Here is an 18,179-nt window from a genome sequence, read left to right as displayed (position 1 = left end):
GACATCCACCAGAGTCACCCCAAAAGGTGACTCTTGGAGCAAGACCTATGTCCTAGAGTAAGACCTACTATAGCTTTCCCCAGGAAACCCTAATACCAAACTCCGACAAAATCCATAGAGCTACAGAGTTTAAATGTTGTGTCCCACCAAGTTAGTATGCTGCCAAAATACCTTTGGCCTTCCACAGTTCCTCACTAATAAAGCATAAAAATCAGGCCTACAGAAATTCTAGGGAATTAACCAGTAATTCTCTACAATATATCGTCCAAAATATCTCATATTCAATAAAAAAAGAAAAATACAGAGAAATGTAATGCATAGTCAAGAAAAAAGTCGATAGAAGCAGAATTGATTTTCTATAAAGTAATTCAGTGAGAAAATGATAGTTTTTCAATAAATAGTGCTGAAATAATTGGAATCTGATCCCTATGTGCAAAACAATAAAATTCACTCTTACTTCACACATACACAAAATTAACTCAAAATGGATTATATACCTAAATGCAAAGATTAAGATATAAATCTTCTAGAAGCAAACATTGGAAAAAGGAAAAAGCAGTAACCATAAAGGAAAATACTGATAAAGTGGACTTCCTCAAAAATTCAAACTATCTGCTCTTCAAGGGAGAAACTCAAGAAAATGAAATGGCAAGCTGTATAGTAAAAGAAAATATTCATAACACATGTAACTGACAAAACACTCGAATCAGCAACATGTAATGAACTAGTACAACTCAATAAATAAGACAATCAACTCAATTCTTAAAATAAGTGAACAAATTTCATAAAAGACAAAATAAAAATAAGCAATAATCATGTAAAAAGATGTTCAGTACAAAATTAAAATAATAGAATGCCATTTTACACCTATAGAATTACTAAAATTAAAAGGACTGATTATATAATGTGTTGGCAAGGGTGAGGAGAAACAAGGACTTTCATACATTTATGGTGAGGTGTAAAATGGCATGACCACTTTTGAGGATCATTTTCCAGTTTCCTATAAATTTGAACATACTTATCATATGACCTAACAGATCTTTTTCTGAGGTATTTACTCAAAGAAATGAAAATCATAAAAAGCATTGTACATGAATGTTTGTAGTTGCTGTATTTATAGTGACCCAAAACTGGAAACAACCCAAATAATGACAGATTCAGGTCAATGACCAAATAAATTAATTATAATATCAGCAATGAAAGGAATAAACTACTGATACACACAGCATGGAGGAATCTCACTTATTATGCTGGATAAAAGAACAAAGATTTCATACTGGAAAATCCTATTAATATGGAATGTAGTAAACACAATCCATAAAAGCAATTTTTAAGGAAACAGCAATTTTCACCTGAGCCCAGAGGATGGGGAACATGAAGGGAGATGACTACAAAGGGATGCTAACAAACTTTCCCCAGAGGTGAAAATGGTCTGTATCTTGCTTGGAGTGTAGTATACATTACATACTTTGTCAAAATTCATTTTACCTTAAATGTATGCATTTTATTAAACATAGATCACACAATTCAGTTCATTTCAAAAGACCTTTCAGATCCTAACTTCCACCTCTCTGAAGCTTAATCTCTAGCTGTTTCATCTTGAACTTCTAAGTTAACTTCATTGGGACACTTCTTGCCTTCAGGGTTTTGTATAAGCTGTCCCCTCACTTGATAATCTTCCCTCCTTCCTCGCCTCAAGGAACATGCTTCTTTCTAACACTAGATGGGTTAAGTGCTCTTCCTGTCTGCTTCCACAGCACTCCAGAATAGCACAAAGTAGAAGATATATCACATTTTATCAATTTTTGTTGTTTGTCTGTCTTTCCTGTCACATTATAATCCGCCTGAGTACAGGAACTGTGCTTGCTCTGTTCCCACACATACCTGTCACAGTCTTGGTTTGTAGTTGGTGCTTAATAAATATTGATTGAACAAGTGAATGAGTGAACCAATAAATGAACAGATCTCCTGAGATCTTCAGGTCAATCCTCAGTGATTTCAAGGTTCTGTTTTCTAAGTGAAATTAATTGAGGGCTTCCCCCTTGAAATGAATGTTATTTTTGGTATGGCACCACACAATCCACACGATTTATTATAGGTATTTTCTTCTAAATTATATTTCTCAGAAGCCACCATTTTTGTAGAAGCAGTGAGTCACAGAAATGCAATTCTTGGCTGTGCCTTCCCCCGCCACCCCGTTTCCCCAGCTAGCCAGACCAAACATTCCATATTAACTGTGTTTTTGATTTTCTGAAGGATTTCTGTCTGATTTAGGTTGTCTATCAAGATATTTTGTACTCTACTTCCACTCTGAAAAGGGTAGCTTATTCTTCCTTTTTATAATGCTCCTTACCTTTTTGCAAATGATTTTGAAAAAATAGTTGTCATATCTATAATAATATATGCAAACATTAGAGACAAAGCCTAGTAAAATAGTTTCTTATTCACTCTCCCACTGTTTCTTTTTTAAATTTTTAATTGGAAGATAATTGCTTTATAATGTTGTGCTGGTTTATACTATACAACAGAGTGGATCAGCTATAAGTATATATCCCCTCCCTCCCTACCACCTGCCCCCATGCCAACCCTCTAGGTCAGCACAGGGCACCAAACTGAGTTTCCAGTGCTTCCCACTAACTGTTTTACACATGGTGGTGTATACCTGCCAATGCTATTCTCTCAGTTCATCCCACCCTCTCATTTCCCTACTGTGTCTGCAAGTCTGTTCTCTACATCTGTGTCTCTATTCCTTCCCTGCAAATACTTTCACCAGCACCATTTCTCTAGATTACACATATGTGTGTTATTTATGTGCTAAATATTGAAAAACTATTTGTTTTTCTCTTTCTGACTTACTTCACTCTGTATAACAGGCTCTAGATCCATCCACCTCAGTTCAAATGACTCACATTCATTCTTTTTTATGGCTGAGTAATATTCCATTGTATATATGTACCACAACTTCCTTCTCCACTCTTCTGTCAGTGGACCTCTAGGTTGCCTCCATATCCTAGCTATTGTATTAATAAATAGTGTTACTATGAACATTGTGGTACATGAATCTTTTTGAATTATGGTGGGGTTACTGGGTCATATGCTTACCACTGTTTCTTGCCTTTTATTCTGTTGATATATGGTTTTGAAGCTTTTAGGAAAAACTATGCTACTGTTCATTCAGTTTAGAGTTTCAGAGAGAAGTATTAGAGCCCCCTTCTCAAAGAGCTTAGAGTCTGGTGGAGACTTAGAAATAAACCATCTATTTTGGGCTCTAGGACACAATAAAGGCATATCCAGGGCACTAAATGGGAGTTGGAGTCTACAACTCTAGGTAAATTATATCCCATTATTAAACATGCTTCTAAGATAAGACATTGGTAGTCCCACTTTACAAATAAAGATTATGATGATCCCAGGGCAGCACTGCAGCCGAGAGGAGTTACCCCACGTCCAAGGTCAGGAGCAGTGGCTGCGCTTTGCTGGAGCAGCCATGAAGAGATACCCCACGTCCAAGGTAAGAGAAACCCTAGTAAGAGAGTAGGTGCTCAGAGAGGGCATCAGACGGCAGACAGACTGAAACCACAGTCACATACAACTAGCCAATCTGATCACACGCCTTATCTAACTCAGTGAAACTAAGCCATGCCGTGTCGGGCCACCCAAGATGACGGGCCATGGTGGAGAGGTCTGACAAAATGTGGTGTCCTGGAGAAGGGAATGGCAAACCATCTCAGTTTTCTTGCCTTGAGAACCCCATGAACAGTATGAAAAGGCAAAAAGATAGGACACTGAAAGATGAACTCCCCAGGTTGGTAGGTGCCCAGTATGCTACTGGAGATCAGTGGAGAAATAACTCTAGAAAGAATGAAGGGATGGACCTAAAGCAAAAACAACAATGTGACTGGTGATAGAAGCAAGGTCTGATGCTGTAAAGAGCAATATTGCATAGGAACCTGGAATGTTAGGTCCATAAATCAAGGCAAATTGGAAGTGGTCAAACAGGAGATGGAAAGAGTGAACATCAGCATTCTAGGAATCAGCAAGCTAAGGTGGACTGGAATGGGTGAATTTAACTCAGATGGCCATTATATCTACTACTGTGGGTAGGAATCCCTTGGAAGAGATGGAGTAGCCATCATAGTCAACAAAAGAGTCCAAAATGCAGTACTTGGATGCAATCTCAAAAATGACAGAATGATCTCTGTTCATTTCCAAGGCAAACCATTCAATATCACAGTAATCCAAGTCTATGCCCCGACCAGTAATGCTGAAGAAGCTGAAGTTGAATGGTTCTATGAAGACCTACAAGAACTTTTAGAACTAATACCCAAAAAAGATGTCCTTTTCATTATAGGGGACTGGAATGCAAAAGTAGGAACTCAAGAAACACCTGGAGTAACAGGCAAATGTGGCCTTGGAGTGCAGAATGAAGCAGGGCAAAGGCTAATAGAGTTTTGCCAAGAGAATGCACTGGTCATAGAAAACACCCTCTTCCAACAACACAAGAGAAGACTCTATACATGGACATCACCAGATGGTCAACACTGAAATCAGATTGTTTATATTTTTTGCAGCCAAAGATGAAGAAACTCTATACAGTCAGCAAAAGCAAGACCAGGAGCTGACTGTGGCTCAGATCATGAACTCCTTATTGCCAAATTCAGACCTAAATTAAAGAAAGTGGAGAAAACCTCTAGACCATTCAGGTATGACCTAAATCAAATCCCTTGTGATGATATAGTGGAAATGAGAAATAGATTTAAGAGACTAGATCTGATAGACAGAGGGGCTGATGACCTATGGATGGAGGTTCATGACATTGTATAGGAGACAGGGATCAAGACCATCCCCAAGAAAAAGAAATGCAAAAATGCAAAATGGCTGTCTGAGGAGGCCTTACAAATAGCTGTGAAAAGCAAAGGAGAAAAGGAAAGGTATACCCATTTGAATGCAGAGATCCAAAGAATAGCAAGGAAAGATAAGAAAGCCTTCCTCAAAGATCAATGCAAAGGAATCGAGGAAAATAATAGAATGGGAAAGACTAGAGATCTTTTCAAGAAAATTAGAGATACCAAGGCGACATTTCATGCAATAATGGGCTCAATAAAGGATAGAAATGGTATGGACCTAACAGAAGCAGAAGATATTAAGAAGAGGTGGCAAGAATACACAGAAGAACTTTATAAAAAGATCTTCATGACCCAGATAATCATGATAATGTGATCACTCACCTAGAGCCAGACATCCTGGAAAGTGAAGTCAAGTGGGCCTTAGGAAGCATCACTATGAAAGAAGCTAGTGGAGGTGATGGAATTCCAGTTAAGCTATTTCAAATCCTGAAAGATGATGCTGTGAAAGTGCTGCACTCAATATGTCAGCAAATTTGGAAAACTCAGCAGTGGCCACAGGACTGCAAAATGTCAGTTTTCATTCCAATCCCAAAGAAAGGCAATGTCAAAGAATGCTCAAACTATCACACAATTGTACTCATCTCACACACTAGTGAAGTAATGCTCAAAATTCTACAAGCCAGGCTTCAGCAATATGTGAACCATGAACTTCCAGATGTTCAAGCTAGTTTTAGAAGAGGCAAAGATTAAATTGCCAACACCCATTGGCTCATCAAAAAAGCAAGAGAGTTCCAGAAAAACATCTATTTCTGCTTTATTGACTATTCCAAAGCCATTGACTGTGTGGATCACAACACCAGTGGAAAATTCTGAAAGAGATGGGAATACCAGACCACCTGACCTGCCTCTTGAGAAATCTGTATGCAGATCAGGAAGGAACAGTTAGAACTGGACATGGAACAACAGACTGGTTCCAAATAGGAAAAGGAGTAGGTCAAGGCTGTATATTGTCACCCTGCTTATTTAACTTCTATGCAGAGTACATCATGAGAAACGCTGGGCTGGAAGAAGCACAAGCTGGAATCAAGATTGCCAGGAGAAATATCCTAACCTCAGATATGCAGATGACACCACCCTTATGGCAGAAAGTGAAGAAGAACTAAAGAGTCTCTTGATGAAAGTGAAAGAGGAGAGTAAAAAAGTTGGCTTACAGCTCAACATTCAGAAAACTAAGATCATGGCATCTGGTCCCATCGCTTCATGGGAAATAGATGGGGAAACAGTGTCAGACTTTATTTTTGGGGGCTCCAAAATCACTGCAGATAGTGACTGCAGCCATGAAATTAAAAGACACTTACTCCTTGCAAGGAAAGTTATGACCAACCTAGACAACATATTAAAAAGCAGAGACATTACTTTGTCAACAAAGGTCCGTCTAGTCAAGGCTATGGTTTTTCCAGTGGTCATGTGTGGATGTGAGTGTTGGACTATAAAGAAAGCTGAGCACCAAAGAATTGATGCTTTTGAACTGTGATGTTGGAGAAGACTCTTGAGAGTCCCTTGGACTGCAAGGAGATCCAACCAGTCCATCCTAAAGGAGATCAGTCCTGGGTGTTCATTGGAGGGTCTGATGGTGAAGCTGAATCTCCAATACTTTGGCCACTTGGTGTGAGGAACTGACTCATTTGAAAAGACCCTGATGCTGGGAAAGATTGAGGTCAGGAGGAGAAGGGGTCAGCAGAAGATGTGATGGTTGGATGGCATCACTGACTCAATGGACATGAGTTTGGGTAAACTCTGGGAGTTGGTGATGGACAGGGAGGCCTGGCGTGCTGCGGTTCATGGGGTTGGAAAGAGTCGGACACGACTGAGTGACTGAACTGAACTGAATGTTTTTAAGGTCACACAACTGATAAATGGCAGAACCAAAATCCAGACCTGTAATATTTTTAAGCCTATGCCCTTTTATATGTGCCACGTTGCTCTTCCTGCCAGGTGCAAGAAGGGAAGAAAATTCAGGAATCAGGGATGACCCACGGTTTTCCAGCAAGGTACACTGAATGGCAGTTGATGGTGCTTGTGTTGTTAGACCCAGTATCCAGTTGAGGAGCAAGTTTGGAGGAGAACATGATATTTTGAGATACTTGTAGATCAGTGTTTCATAATGTTAAGAGTTGGATGCCTGTAGGCAGTTATGTTCAGCTACCACAAGCAATGGGAAAGAGGATCTATAGCACAAGCTATAGGAATGTGTTGGAGATAAAGGCATGAGCACCATAGTACCTGCGTAGTAGTTGAAACTCTGGATATGTATTGAATCACCCAGGAGTGTGCAGGCTAAGAGTCTTTAACATTCATCTTTGGTTCATTAGTCTCTAGATTCCTCTTAAATATATTATGTAAAAATCTCATACAAGTATCACGTCTTAATTAAAGTTGGACTCATTCATTTAACAAATATTGATGAAGTTACTGAGTATCAATTATGCATTCAACAGTGGACTAGGCTTTATGGGGAATAGAAAGGAAGAAGATATAATTTTCCCACTCCAGGATCCTACCATTTGCTTGGCAAGTCAGGTTATATTTATATACCGACTACTGGAAGTCACAATGCATACTCTAGACTATGCAAAGTGCCAGCAGGTTTTATGTTCATACATATGTTTCAAGGAAACCTTGAATGTCTCATAACAAATAATCCCAAGACAGCCAAAAGGTATAATATACACATCATTATATGAGCTCCTCCTAGTTTGCCATTTCTATTTCTGTTCTCCTCTTTGGAAGCGGATTATCACTTAAATAATAAAAAACATTTCTTTCTTGAGCATGTTATGCTTTAAGCCCATTTACTTTAATGCTGAAGAATCCAGGTATTCTGCAGAAAGACTGGAACTTGGAATTGGAAAGCTGTAGGAAGATCCATGCATGATTTTACTCCGTTTCTCATCCCTGTTTCTCTCTGCATGTCTGGTTCATTCTTCTCTCTGTAGACTTTCTCTCTCTCTGCCCTGAAAGCTGCCTGACAAAATCTGACTACTCAGAGTAGAATATGGCTGCTAAGTGTTTTCTTGGTCTTAAGCCCCTCTTGGTTTTCCTCTGTCAGCACTGCATATGTATTATTTTTACTCTTTACAATAACCTTTCAAGGCTGAAATTATTCTTTCTGCATCACATATGAGGAAACTGAAGCTGAAAGAGTCTGTGCCCCTCCCCCCAAATCATTGTCATTTGTTGGGGATCCAAAGATAAAAAGATAAGGCCTCTGCCCTCAGGGACTTCACAGTCCAGTGATGAAGCAGATGTTCGTTGTTACAGGTATGCATGTGTGCTCAGTCTCTTCAGTCATGTCCGACTCTCTGTGACTCTATGAACTTTAACCCCTAGGTTCCTCTCCATGGGATTGTCCAGGAAAGAACACTAGAGTGGGTTGCCATGCCCTCTTCCAGGGGATCTTCCCAACCCAGGAATCAAACCCGTGTCTCCTGAGTCTCCTGCATGGTAGGAAGATTCATTACCCACTGAGTCACCTGGAGGGCTCTGTTATAGGTATGCTGCGTCTAAGTCACTTCAGTCGTGTCCGACTTTGTGTGACCCCATAGACGGCAGCCCACCAGGCTCCCCCGTCCCTGGGATTCTCAAGGCAAGAACACTGGAGTGGGTTGCCATTTCCTTCTCCAATGTGTGCAAGCGAAAAGTGAAAGTGAAGTCACTCAGTTATGTCCGACTCGTAGCGACCCAATGGACTGCAGCCTACCAGGCTCCTCCGTCCATGGGATTTTCCAGCCAAGAACTGGAGTGGGGTGCCATTGCCTTCTCCACTGTTATAGGTATAGACATAATCATCATAGAATCCTGTGGGAAGTGCTATAATAGATTGTAAATGTAGAATTATAGTGGGCTTCCCAGGTGGTGCTAATGGTAAAGAGCGCATCTGCCAATACAGGAGATGTAAGAAATACAGGTTCGACCCCGGGGTCGTGAAGATCCCGTGGAGGAGGGCATGGCAACCCACTCCAGTATTCTTGCCTGGAGAATCCCCATGGACAGAGGAGCCTGCGGGCTACAGTTCATAGGGTCACAAAGAGTCAGATATGACTGAAGCAACTTAGCACGTCACAGAATTGTAGTAAGAAAAAGACTGATGCCTGGGAGCATCGAAGCAGGGAGAGGACTGTAGAAAGGACATCTAAACCAAATTTGGAAAGATGTTTATCTCTCCAGGTTTAAAAGGAGTAAAATGAATTCTAGTCAAGGTCACGAGGAGTCTTAGATTGTAGAGATACAGTTCAGTTCAGTTCAGTCACTCAGTCGTGTCCGAATCTTTGCGACGCCATGAACCGCAGCACGCCAGACCTCCCTGTCCAACACCAACTTCTGGAGTCCACCCAAACCCATGCCCATTGTGTCGGTGATGCCATCCAACCATCTCATCCTCTGTCGTCCCCTTCTCCTCCTGCCCTCAATCTTTCCCAACATCAGGGTCTTTTCAAATGAGTCAGCTCTTTGCATCAGGTGGCCGAAGTATTGGAGTTTCAGCTTCAACATCAGTCCTTCCAATGAACACCCAGGACTGATCTCCTTTAGGATGGACTGGTTGGATCTCCTTGCAGTCCAAGGGACTCTCAAGAGTCTTCTCCAACACCACACTTCAAAAGCATCAATTCTTTGGTGCTCAGCTTTCTTCAGAGTCCAACTCTCACATCCATACATGACTACTGGAAAAACCATAGCCTTGACTAGACAGACCTTTGTTGACAAAGTAATGTCTCTGCTTTTTAATATGCTGTCTAGGTTCGTCATAACTTTCCTTCCAAGGAGCAAGTGTCTTTTAATTTCATGGTTGCAACCACCATCCACAGTGATTTTGGAGCCCAGAAAAATAAAGTCAGCCACTGTTTCCACTGTTTCACAAGAGTGTTTATTATCGACAGGAGGAGCAGTGCTGTCTATGTTTCTTCTTGAACCCTGGCTCACCTTCTGAGTTGACAGCCAAACACAGGTACACTAATGATGAGACTGGCTATAGATCCTGATGAAATGGCTCAAAATTATCTGATTTCCAGTAAACCAAAGAAGAGAACCTGTGAAACTAATATTTGGTGTAAAAACTTAGTCTTTTGCTCTTTAGTTTTTTTCTCTTTTTTCCTCCCTACACCCCTACTCCAACCACAATATAAATCAACACAGAAAACAATGTGGGCCTTGGCAGTAGTTGTTGTTAATTTTGAGTGATGAATGCATACCAGACTTGGGCATTACAAGAGCTGCCTGTGTGGTACATTATACTTTTTTTTCAGGATTTGTATTGTGTCTACCTTACAGCTTTGCACAGAACTTTGGGGATATCCCACCAAATAATATGACTCTGGATTCTATCCAGACTTATTTAGCAAGCTATCGGTTACATAATCTTACTTATGTCTCTTCAGAAATAAGGCTGAAATATAAGTGTTGTCTATATAGTTAGAAGCTTAATACTATCTCTAGCTTGTTATAAATGAAGAAAAGTACTAACAGTTTTCACTTGGGAGGTACATTCCCTCACAGCTAAGCCATACTCCTAGATATATTTAAATTAAAAGTTTCTCTTAGATTATGAAAAAATTCAATAATCAAGAAAGTTTTGTTACTTAAAGTATTATATTTAAGTTTCAGTAGAATTATACCTGAACATCTATAAATTCATTCTACTTCTTAAGCTCTGAAGAAGATGGATGTGCATTTCTACAGAAGTCTCTTTCAGCTTAGCATTTGTCAGTAGGACAATCATTCCCCATGTCATTGTTATCAGAAATAGGCCTCTCTTCTTTGGAACCTCAGCTGAAAGTCTTGCTGGTATAGAGCATAATGAATATTACAATACTAAACTACCTCACTTTACCTAGTATAACTAAAAATAAACTAGTCCAGAAGGACTCAGGATAAAGGCAAGCACAGATGTATTTAAGCATCTAGCCCCACAAGCCCTCAGCTCTAATGGAAAGAGTATCTAGTTATAGAAGATAATTTTAAAATCTTTTTTTGTCCAAGTGATTATATGTGTGTTTTAAAAAATTGAAAAAATAGGAAGGTATACATGGTAAAGTAAGTCCTTCCTCCTCACCATTTCCCCAGTCATGTTGCACCAGCTCTATAGCAGACACCATATCCAGATGTTCCCCATCCTTCCAGAGAGATGATGCACATATGTGTATATGTTTGTGTGTGCATCCACACACATTGCTTTGATTTTATACAGATGGTAACACATAATACACATTCATTTGCATCTTGTGTTTTCACTTAACACATCTTAAGAGTTGTAGCATATTAGTCCATGTAGACCTGCCTCACTTTATTTAATTGCTGCTTAGTATTCTGTTATTTCATTGCACTGTTATTCATTTACAAGATCTCTATTGATGGGAATTCATGCTGTTTCTAGTCTTTTGCTAAAACAGACTATGTTGCAGTGAATATACTTTGCATATGTATAGTAATATTTGTCAGATAAATTTCTGGAAGCAAAGTTGTTGGTCTAATGATGGAGAGTGGGAGAAAAGGTGTTTTTGTTTTTGTTTTTTAGTGAAAGTTCAGAAATGATCAGAAGTTTAGTACTAATATGTTAGCTTAGCTCTATATCTATCTTTCTTTATAGAAAGATAGCTCTTTCTATCCTAGGGATTCCTTACCTGAAACTATTCAGACATGATCATGCATCTTGTTTTTGTTTTCTCACCAATATTCTGAATTCCTTTGTCTGTTTATCCTATCTGCTCCTTCAGTCATCAAAGCCAGATCAGTCAAAATATCTCCCTTCTTTACTACTATACCTAGACTGCCAAGTGTTTGGAGGAAACATGTATAATTTTCTTAGATCATTTAGGGACTCTATGCTACTCAAAACTACTTTTACTTACACCTAAAAAATTGTCTTTCCATTTCTAATATTGGTCATTCCACTGCCTGATCCATATTCACCAATTTTTATCTTACTTACATCATACTCACTCTTAGGAAATGACTTGGTTCCCTACTTCTCAGAGAAAGACAACTCATTAGTTAAGAACCCCCTTACCTTCTCTTTTCACCCTCAAAGTTTCTACATGAAATTCTCAGACTATTTCTGTTTCTGCTTTTTTTTTAATGCTAATTGTGCCACATATTCCTTATTCCCACTGCCTCTCTACTGATTTTTTCACCCAGTCTATAAAGAAATTCTATAAAATAAAAGTCCTCTCTCTGTTCTTTATTTTCTTCCATTAATTGCTTGCTGTTGTTGTTGTTCATTGTTCAGTTGCTAAGTCGTGTCTGACTCTTTGCAGCTTCATGGACTGCAGCACACCAGGCTTCCCTGTTCTTCACTATCTCCTGGAGTTTGCTCAAACTCATGTCCACTGAGTCAGTGATGCCATCCAACCATCTCATCCTCTGTTGCGCCCTTCTCCTCTTACCCTCAATCCTTCCCAGCATCAGGGTCTTTTCCAATGAGTCGGCTGTTTGTATCAGGTAGCCAAAGTATTAGAGCTTCAGCACCAGTCCTTCCAATGAGTATTCAGGGTTGATTTCCTTTAGGATTGACTTGTTTGATCTCCTTGATGTCCAAGGGACTCACAAGAATCTTCTCCAGCACCACAATTCAAAAGCATCAATTCTTTAGCACTCAGCCTTCTTTATGTCCAGCTCTTACCTTCATACATGACTACTTTGTTAGCTATCTAGGTTTGTCACAGTTTTTCTTTCAAGGAATTTTAATTTCATGGTTGCAGTCACTGTCTGCTGCGATTTTGGAGCCCAAGAAAAGAAAGTCTGTCACTGTTTCCACTTTTCCCCCATCTATTTGGCATGAAGTGATGGGACCAGATACCATGATCTTTGTTTTTTGAATTTTGAGTTTTAAGTCAACTTTTTTACTCTCCTCTTTCACCCTCATCAAGAGGCTCTTTAGTTCCTCTTAACTTCCTGCCATTAGGACTTCCCTGGTGGCTCAGATGGTAAAGCATCTGCCTACAGTGTGGGAGACCCAGGTTCGATCCCTGGATCAGGAAGACCCCCTGGAGAGGGAAATGACATGAACATGACTGAGTGACTTCACTTCTGCCATTAGAGTGATATCATCTGCATATCTTAGGTTGTTGATATTTCTCCTGGCAATCTTGATTCCAGCTTGTGATTCATTTCTCATGATGTACTCTACATATAAGTTAAATAAGCAGGGTGACGATATACAGCCTTGATGTACTCCTTTCCCAATTTGGAACCAGTCTGTTGTTCCATGTCCAGTTCCAACTGTTACTTCTTGTCCTGCATACAGGCTTCTCAGGAGATAAGTAAAGTGATCTGGTATTTACATCTCTTTAAGAATTTTATGCAGTTTGTTGTGATCCACACAATCAAAGGCTTTAGCATAGCCAATGAAGCAGATTTTTTTTTAATTCCCTTACTTTTTCTATGATCCAATGGATGCTGGCAATTTGATTTCTGGTTCCTCTGCCTTCTCTAAACACAGCTTGTACATCTGGAAGTTCTTGGGTCACATACTGCTAAAGCCTAACTTGAAGAATTTTGAGCATTATCTTGCTAGCATGTGAAATGAGTGCAATTGTATGATAGTTTGAACATAATTTGGCATTGTCTTTCTTTCCTTCCCAAATAGCATTCTTAAGAAAGTGAAAGTGCATGAGATAGGGTGCTCAGGGCTGGTGCACTGGAATGACCCTGGGGGATGGGATGGGGAGGGAGGTGGGAGGGGAGTTCTGGATGGGGAACACATGTGCGCCCGTGGCTGATTCATGTTGATGTTTGGCAAAAACCACTACAATATTGTAAAGTAATTAGTCTCCAATTAAAATAAATAAATTAAATTTTTTAAAAAGTGAAAGTGAAGTTGCTCAGTCATGTCTGACTCTTTACAACCCCATAGACTGTAGCCTACTATAGACTATAGCCTACCATAGACTGTAGCCTACAGGCGTCTCCATCCGCAGGATTTTCCAGGCAAGACTACCAGAGTGGGTTGACATTTCCCTCTCCAGGGGATCTTCCCAACCCAGACATTGAACCCTGGCCTCCCGCATTACAGGCAGACACTTTACCCTCTGAGCCATCAGGGAAGCCCCAGCATTCTTAAGAGAGTAGGCCAAAGACTACACATTTTCAGTTTCATTTCTAATCTGTTTGTCCCGTCATTACAGAAAGGGGACTGCCTCTACTGCAATGCTGACACTGCTCTTGCCAGGTCCCCAAAGGATGTCAAATTTCAATCATTTATGAGCAGTCTTGGACATCCCCATTCTTGAATTTTCTCCATCATTTGACCCTTGAATCACCCCTAATCCCACCTGTTGCTGCAGAATTTCTCAACTGTTTTCATTATATGCTTTCTTCTTGTTCTTCTTAATTCACTTTTTTCTTGGCTTTTTATAAAATGTTCTTCTGGTTTCTTTCTGATTTTAGATGTTTAGGTCCTATGTTCCCTATAATTAAGTCCTCATTAAGTTTTCTTTCTCTTTATTCTTTCCACAAGTGATTTCATTCATTCCCTAGTTTCAGAGATCACCTGAGTCATGTTGATGACTCATAGCGCCTGTCTAAACCTTTCTCCTTGACTCCAGACCATATTTAAACTGCCTAATAGTTTTCTTCACTTGGCTAACTCACAGACACCTGAAACATAACATGTCTCAAATTGAACTCACCTTTCAGTTCCCCACCCCATTTCTCAAGGTTGTCCTTTCTTTCCATCATTCACCCAGTCAACCAGGCCAGGAATCTTTAAGTCATCATCTCCTCTTGCTTTTCTCTCTTTTCGCCACTCTTCATCGATCACTGAATTCTGTTGTTTCTATTTCCTAGGTACTGGTTGATTTCATCCTCTTAGTCCCTACACATGTGACCACCTAAGTTTTATCTCTCATTATTCCTTACCTGAACTATTTCAGTAATCTGCTAACTGGTCTCCATCACTTTATGTATTCCTACTTAAGCTCCTTAACAATTGAGTTATCTTTCTAAATTAATTATCATATTATGTTACTCCCCTACTTAAAATTATTTTCTATGTTTTCTTTGCCTACAATACAAGTGGTTTGAACTACTTAACTGCATTTTACATTTTACTTGCTTCTCCAGCTTCATCACCTCTGTCTCTTCAACATATGTTGTATACTTTAGTCTTTAAAAAATATTCATAATTGCCTCCATATCCCTTTCTTCTATCTCTGATTGGTTGTTCACCCTATTTCTTGGCCTTTCTCACTCTGTCTCCAAAGGAATATCTATTGATCTTTCAAACTCAGATGAAGTGCCTTCTCCAATATGGTTCCATAGATTTTTTTTTTTTAATAATTGTATATTTTAAAAATTCACTGTTGTATTTCCTCTGTTAGACTTCAAGACTGTTCTGAGAAATGACCGTATTTTATTCATCTATGTAACTGTGATATTAATATCTTTCACAATTCCTTGTACTGAGAAGCCACTCAAATAGTATTCATTGAATGATGTTCTCTGTTTGGTCCCTGTTTTCTTTCTTTATCCTTGTTTATACTTTATTGTCAAATTAGCTTTCCTAAAACAATGCTCTGTCACTTTCCTCTAAATCTTCCAAGGGACTCTGCTCACCCATAGGCTGATATCCACACTCCTTGGTATGGTGCTTAGATTCTTCAGACCTGTTTCCCTATATTTCTTTCCAACATCACTGTCAATGTATCTACATATACCTTTTACTTTTCTGCCAGACTGGTCTACTTGATATTCTTCAAAATGCTCAAGTTGAATTTACACCCCTCTTTTCCTGCTCAGATCCCTATCGTGAGGTCAGATGACCTTTCCCCTTTTCTAACTTATCTGATCTCACTCATCCTTCACAGTGAAGTTCATATCTACAGTTCCATAATACTTTCTCTGATTGTGCTGTGCTTCGTCGCTGTCATGTCTGACTCTTTGCAGCCCCATGGACTGTACCCCGCCAGGCTCCTCTGTCCATGGGGGATTCTCCAGGCAAGAATACTGGAGTGGGTTCCCATGCCCTCCTCCAGGGGGTCTTCCCAACCCAGGGAAGAAACTCAGGTCTCCTGCATTGCAGGCAGAATCTTTACCATCTGAGCTACCAGGGAAGCCCACTTTCCCTAACTATTTCCTGAATAATAATCTATTTTCCCAACTGTCACAGCACTTGTTCCTTATACTATAGTTTGTTGTGTTCAACATTTTTTATGGCTTGTATTGCTTGCTATCTTGGTGAAATTTTGACTTTTATTTGTCTCAACTATATGACTTATTTATAATGTGTTAAAGATGGGAACTATGTCTCAACAGTATTGAATAAAAATGCTTTCAGTGTTCTTCACGTCAGTGATCAGGACTATTGCTATTCTTTCTCAATTTATGGATTTCCTGACTTGACTTGTATATGATTTCAATCTTAACCAAGTTTTAAATGTATTTTTGCTTATTGAGTCTGACCGTTTATGGTATTATTTTCTTTTGATTTCTGATCTCTTGCCTGCATGGCTGATGGTCCATAATTTTTAAAAAACGTGTCCATTACTCTTTAGTTTTCTGACCCAATTATCTTTCTCTGCATTGAGCCAATGGCTAATACAATGATCATGAGAAAAAAAAGAGAAGGAGGAAGAGTGTTTCAATCACGTTTCAAGATACAGTTCTTCCTTTTCTTTTGTGGACATCTTCATGTGAACATATTCATTGATAGGGATAGAGAAAAGTTGCTGCTTCTGTATCCCAAAGTATGAAGGGAGCATGTGGTTACCAGATGTGAGGAAATAGAATTCCAGGGTCTCACTGTTTTTAACTTTTGGACCCAGCATCTGTCCCAAGCCACTAGGTCCCCTTTGCATGTTACTCCCACCCAAAGATTCAACAGGGACACTCCCCATTTCTAAAGCCGTGCCTTTAGACTCATGGCCATATCTCTTTTCTTTTTTTCAACCTCAGCCACTTGAAACAGAACTCCAATTACGAAAGTGGTGAAGTATTTGAAGTGCAAATTGTATTCATTATTATTTGTCCAGACTTCTCAAACTTGAAGAAAATGGGCAATTTTGTTAAAATACATATTAGTTTTACTTACTACTTGGCTTCCCTCGCTTTAGCAGTTCTGGAGCTCCAGACCCAGTATAAACTCCCTTTCTGCTAGGCCTGTGCCTATTGCAGCTTCTGGTCTCACATGCTGTACACCAGTGCTGGCTCTACTTATCCCATTTGCCAGATGCAGCCAGTTTTACAAATGAAATTATACATTTGAACCAGATGACTTTGGCTTGGTGATTGGCCCTGTGGACAGTCTGCAATTTGGGTCAGACGTATAAGAAGTTTGGTGAATTTGGCACTGTCTTTGAGGAAGCATGGACTCTCTTAAAACTCCAGAGAGAAACCTTCAGGATCTCAGACATTCCATCTCTTGTGGGCTTCCAGAAAAGGCCACTGTCAGCTGGCATAGAAGAGAGGGATCTTTTTCAAACTATTCCAGTCATGTTGTGACTTGAAGTCTAGTACAAAATCATGAAAAGACATGAGATAATTTGCACCGATCCTAGAATAAGCAAGTTCACTCTACTGTGTAGGAACTCTGTTTTAATGGTCCAGGAAGATAATATTTCTGCCACTGAAGTACAATTCTATGAAAGAAGTTAAATATCATTTCTAAAATGTGAGAAAAAAAAAATACAGCTAAGTTAGTTTGCTGAGGGGAGAAAATGACCTGATCCCATGTACCAATTAAAGGTACGTGGATTTTAATTTAATCCCAATTAAAAGGGATTTGTGGGCTCCAAGGTGGGATATCTCTTTGTTTCATCCTCTTGTCAGCTTCAGTAGAAATAAGGCTTCAATTAGTATCTTAGTAGTAAAGCCTGAGAATTTTTCCATCCCATATTTTTTAAGAATCATAAAACAGCTTGAAAGAAAGCCTCACTCACTTGCCCTGAAATCTCCACTGAAAAATAAATAATTGAAACCATAGCTGGGCATGATTAATGAAGATACATTATTATAATTTATTATACAATTTTTGGAGGGCTGTTTTTCCTCTACTTTTTTCTCATCTGTCTCCTCTATTGCTTCTCCTACCCCACTGGAGACTGAGCAAAATGCAGATGTTAATAACATAAAGATATCAAAGAGTTAGTTTTGGCTGAGTTAGCAGTGACCACATTATAGATCTCAGATTTTCCCTCCTTTCATGTGGCTTTTTTGTAGGTTGGACAATAAATTTACTGGTATGAATTACTATACATTTGATCCAAATGTGTGGCAGTGGATAAACGGAAGTAACTGTGGATAGGTCTGTGGGGAACATCTAGATCAAACTCAGGTATACAT

Source organism: Muntiacus reevesi, chromosome 14 (genome assembly GCF_963930625.1).
Source record: "Muntiacus reevesi chromosome 14, mMunRee1.1, whole genome shotgun sequence".
NCBI classification, from domain to species: domain Eukaryota; kingdom Metazoa; phylum Chordata; class Mammalia; order Artiodactyla; family Cervidae; genus Muntiacus; species Muntiacus reevesi.
This window is presented reverse-complemented; position numbering follows the sequence as displayed.